General features: G+C 73.1%; 1 protein-coding gene across 1 annotated transcript in view; it reads right to left on the bottom strand.

Moving 5' to 3' along the window:
- Positions 1–769, bottom strand: part of SIPA1L3 (signal induced proliferation associated 1 like 3) — a gene marked incomplete at its 3' end in the record, with an annotated part of 47,108 nt that extends 46,339 nt beyond the window's left edge. The window contains exon 1 of the mRNA XM_026057245.1: positions 669–769. The remainder of the gene's footprint in view (positions 1–668) is intronic.
- Positions 770–5,141: the final 4,372 nt, after the last annotated feature.

Raw genomic sequence — 5,141 nt, 5'->3', positions numbered from 1 at the left:
GCTGGCAGGAGCCAGGCCCCGGCCTTGCTGCTTTCCCCAGGGCAGGGAGGGGGCCCCTTGCAAGTGCCCCCCTGCAGCAGGGAGACCCCCCTTTGCAGGGGCAATAAACCTCTATGGGGCACAGCAGCCCCAAAAGCACCAGCCACCCCAGTAATCCCCCCCCACTGCTACACCCCCCCCCCAAAAAAGGGTTCCCCAAAGCCCCCCCACAGGGCACTAGCTCCCCCCCTCGACCCTTCTCCCCACTACAGCCCCCCCCCAAAGCACGAGGCCTCTCGGAGCCCCCCAGGGGCACCCCCACGACACGGGGCCCCAACTCCTCCGGGGCAGCGGCACCACCCCCTCCCGCGGCCCGCGCGGGGGCTGCTGGGAGCTGTAGTTCTTTCTCCACTCCCTCCCCGGCCGCCGCCAGGGCCACGCGGGCGCCCGGAGACTACAAATCCCAGCAGCGCCGGCCGCTGCCCGTGGGGAGAAGGAACGGGTAGCCGGTGGTTTTAGTCACCCTCCCCACACACGCACCCAGCTCGCTCTGTGCTTCCCCGCAGCCCGCGCCCGCCCGGAAGAGACGCCGCGGGACGTCGGCGGCAGCCCCCCGCTCCCCGCCCGTCTCCCCCGAGCCCGCGGGGGAGACTGAGCCGGCGGCAGGGCGAAGGGAAGGGGTCTCTCACCTGGCAACAGCGGCGCGAGGACGCGGGCCAATAGCGGGGCGGCAGCTGCGCGAGGGCACCCCGRAGCCCGGCGCGAGGCGACTGAAGGGAGGGAGTGCACGCCGCGGGGGCGGGGCCACGAGGAGGCGGGGCCCCTTAAGGGGCGGGGCCACTGAGGGGGCGGGGACAGTCGCCCCGCCCTGCTCGGCGCCCTCCCCTCCGCGAGAGGGCGCCGCGGCGCTGCCGCGGGAGGGGGGGGAGTTTTAAAGGGGCAGGCGCCCCGTTCCTGTGCTAACCGGGGGGGCTTCCGGGGGTGCTCAGGGGAGGGGTGCGAGGGTTAAATCCCCTTTTGGGGGGCGTCAGTGCCCCCTATGCAGCAGGCAGGGTTAACCCCCAGTGACCCTGGGAGTCAGCCCCCCGCTCCCCCATGCCACACACGAAGTGCCAATGCTGGGGGGGGGCATGGAGGTGCCCCCCCCCCAGCAACAGGGACAGGGCTGACACATGCAAGATGGGGACCCCCGCCCCCTGGCATCAATGCAGCAAGGAAAGGGGTCACCCCTGTCTGAGGGGGGGGCCTGGGGCAGTGCCAGGCAGCCTCCCACCACACCCCCCTTGCAAGGGGACGTGGTGGAGGGGGAACACAGGAGGGGACATGGAGGATATATGAGGGGACACATGAGGGAACACATGGGGGACATACAGGGGATATGGGGGGGCACATGAGGGGACTGGATGGGACACAGAGGGGGACATGAGAGCACACGGAGGGGACACACACACAGGGGGATAAGGAGGGGACACATGGAGGATACACAAGGGGACATGGAGGAGACACATCAGGGGACTGGATGGGAGACACGAGAGGACATGGAGGGGATGGGGGGGACCAGGGTGGCCTCGCCGGGCCGGCCATGGCCACTGTGGCATTGCCCACTAGCGGCTGCGATGCGAAGCCACGTCCCAGGCGCGGGGGACAGTGGCCGGGGACAACCAGGGCCACCCAGGCCCGTGTCACCCTCGCCGGGCCAGGCCGCCATGCCCGCACGTCGCCATGGCGACCCGGGCCCAGCCATGGCGGTGGGGCCTGGGCCCTGCCTGAGGCCTTGGGGTGGGGGTGGGGGGTCTGTGAAGCCCCTTGAGAGAAAACTGCCCGTTATCACCCCAAAAAAGGGGCCACGGCCGGCCAGGAGGACGGGGTGCTTTGCCTGGCCTTCTGCCGCCTGTGCGTGGGCACCGAGCTGTGCAGCTGCGTGTTCGGCGGGTACYGGAGCGGCTGCGTCCGCGCGCTGAGCCGGCTCAGCCGCCCGCTGCCCGGGCAGCGGCTCCACCAGCGAGGCGTGGAGGCAACGTGCAGCCTCTCGGGTGGCGACGACCTCTCCCGCGGGTGCCGCGAGCGCAGCTTCTTGTGCTCCTACGGCTCGGACGAGCGCATCGTCCTGTCCAGCCTCRCGGCGCAGGGCAGCGAGCTGGCCTTGCTGCCGGTGCGCGCCATCGCCAGCACCGACGGCTGCATCCGGCACCTTCTGCTGGTCCCCGGTGCCGTCTGCGCCGTGACGGAGGAGAACCACCTGCGGGTCTGGGGCCTCGCTGCCTCGGCGCGCGGGGAGGACTGCGGCCCCCACCGCGGAGAGCCTGCCCATGCACTCCTGCACCGTCACCTCCTGCGACTACTGCCCCGCGCTGCGGCTGCTGGTGACGGGCGCTGCCGACGGCTCCATCCGCCTCTGGAGCCTGGCGGGCGTCCTGGTGGTGGACTTCAGCTCCAGCCTCCGGTTCAGCCGGGTCTGCTTCGCCAGCCGCTGGGGCGACCTGCTCGTCAGCTGCAACCGCAGCATCTTTCTCATCCCCTGCTTCAAGTACCTGCCCTGCACCCACCTCCGGGAGCTGGCCACGCGCTGGCTGCCGGACGACGCGGCCGAAGAGCCCTTGCGCTTCTTGCCCAGCTTCCTCCAGGCCTTCGAGACTGTCTTTGTGCCCGTGTACTGGCCAGAGGACAGCGGGGCCCCGTGCTACGAGGGCATGGAGGTCCTCACGCGCCACAAGCAGGTCGTCGTGGCAGAGGGCACGGCCAAAGTGCGAGGCGGCACCAAGGCAGCGGCCGGTCCCCAAGCCGCCCCGGAGCAGACTGCGAGCACCGCGGCGCCCAGCACCGGCCCTGCCCCGCGCCCCAGGCGGCCGGTGCCACCCCAGCGGGCGCTGAGACGGCGAGCAGAGCCCGTGGGCAGCGAGCGTCCCCCGGAGGAGCTGGCGCGGCTGCTGGAGGAATACCTGCTCCGCGGGCTGTGCTGGCCCATCGTGCCCGATGGCCTCGTCCCCAACTCGGTCGTCCGCGCCTGCCTCTGGCCCGGCGGGACCCCCGACCGCGAGAGGAGCTCCGTCCGGAAGGGGCTGCCCAGGAGGAAGCGGGTGAAGGTCCGGGCATCCCTGCTGCCCCTGCCGAAGGCGCCGGCGAAGCGCAAGGCCGGGCAGCCACGGGGGGAGACGCTGCCCTTCCCGGAGGCGGGGGCACCCCCCCCCCCGGGACCTGCTGGCTGAAATCGCCGGCCAGAACTGGCTGCTCCACAAGCCGGAGAGCACCAGCCTGGAGGGGGTCGTGCGGGGCATCCTGGGGCAGATGGAGGCCACGCCGCCCTCCGTCTGCACCCTGTGCACCGCCGCGCTGGCGCGGATCACCGAGAGCTACGTCCCGCCGCCCGTTCTGCAGGCGGAGGCCTACAGCACCCTCTTGCCGCAGACCACCGGCCCCTGGGCGCGGAGGCGGCGCGCCACCCGGCAGGCGCTGGGCAGCACGGCCCTGCTCACCCGGCGGGACCTGCCGCCGCTCGCCYGCGCCCTGATGGACAAGGACGAGAAGGTGCGGGACCTGGCGCGCTCCCTGCTCCGCTCCGTCGCCGGCATCGCCGACAAGGCCGCGCTCAGGGAGGCCGTGCAGGGGCCGTCGGCATCCGCCCCCAGGGAGGACGCGTGAGTGCCCCCCCGGCCCTGCAAGCCCCCCAGCGACGCGCTGCTCCACGCCCCCCATGGGTGTCCGTTCTCCCGCTCCAGGCAGACGTCGGTCAGCGGGGAGCTTGCACCCGGGGCGATCACCCCGCCGGAGCCGGGCGCGGAGGGGGTGAGCACGGTGGCCGCCGGCCCCGCGGAGCTGGATGCGCTGCTGCAGGCAGTGGAGGAGCGCCTGACATCCACCCTGTCCCTGGTGGAGGAGCAGTCGCGGAGCAGCCCGGACACGGAGCCCAGGGAGTCCCCGGAGCTGCCCGCGGAGCTGGGGGGCACCGGGCAGGCGACGCCACGGGGACCCATGCAGGAGGCCGGGCTGAGGAAGAGGAGGATGGCAGGCAGAGGTGAGGCACGAGGAGCTGCCCCTCGCCCCACCGGCTGGACGCTCCCCGGGCAGCACCCCAAGCTCCTTGGGCGAAGAGGGGATGTAAAACGAGTGTTTTCCCCCCAGATTTGCACCCATCACGGCCGCCCCCAGCACCATCCCCCTCTTCCCTCCCAGGCCTGGCCGAGGTGCCCAGGGCGAGGCACCCCCAGGCGCAGCAGAGGCTGCCCAAACTCAGCACCAGGACACGGCCCCCCGCGGCCCCCTCCCCGCTCCGGCCGGTGCCCAGTGGCACGCTGGCACGCAGGACTCCGGCACGGCTGCAGCCGGGGGCCCTACTGCCCGCGGCGGGCCAGGCAGTGCCCCGTGGGGCGGCCGCACCGGAGGCGGCGCGGGGAGCCGGCGTGCGGAGGGAGCCTGCCGSAGAGCGGCTGCAGGCCCCCTGGGCTCCCAGCCCCGAGCGCGCAGCGAGGCCTCGGCAGTCCTGCTCCGGAGAAAGCCCACGGGGGTGCGGCTGCGAGAAAAGCCTGCGGGGACCCCAGGGCAGGGACGGGCCCCGGAGACCCCCTTGCGGAGACGGTCCCCATGGACCCCGCTGCAAAGGGACTCGCCGGGGGCCCCGCCGCAGCCAAACACTGCCAACTGCGTCGACCCGCGGCAGTGCTACGGCTCGGAGGCCGGCCAGTGGCGCGACGACCTCTGCAAGCTGCTCGGCCTGCGCACGATCCCCTCGGCCGAGGAGTGGCGGGTGATGGAGGAGCTGGTGGCCTTGGCCGGCGAGGCCTTGGCCGGGGACAGCGYGGCCTGGAGCCTGCTGAGATCCTGCGGCGACCTCCTCGTCCAGCTGCAGAAGAGATGCTCCCRCAAGGGCCGGGCCAGGCGCACAGGCATCCCGCACCGGCACCCAGCAGCTGCTGGAGCTCGCCGAGGGACAGGGCCCATGGATGCAGCCCGGCCTGGCGGAGGCTGCGCCGGGCGAGGGGCCCTGGCGGATGCTCGAGGCCCTGCTGCATCGCCTGGCGGAGCCCCGGGAGCTGCCGGAGGCCGCCGAGCTGCCGGGCTGGCTCCAGGCTCTGCACCCCGGAGCAGCGCCGGGAGCTGCGGGCCCTGCTGGCTGCGGCTGCCAGCGTGGCGGCCGAGGAGGACGAGGAGCTGGGCGAAGCCCTGGC

The sequence above is a fragment of the Apteryx rowi genome, unplaced genomic scaffold, assembly GCF_003343035.1.
Source record: "Apteryx rowi isolate R43461 unplaced genomic scaffold, aptRow1 scaffold_1377, whole genome shotgun sequence".
NCBI classification, from domain to species: domain Eukaryota; kingdom Metazoa; phylum Chordata; class Aves; order Apterygiformes; family Apterygidae; genus Apteryx; species Apteryx rowi.
This window is presented reverse-complemented; position numbering and strand designations above follow the sequence as displayed.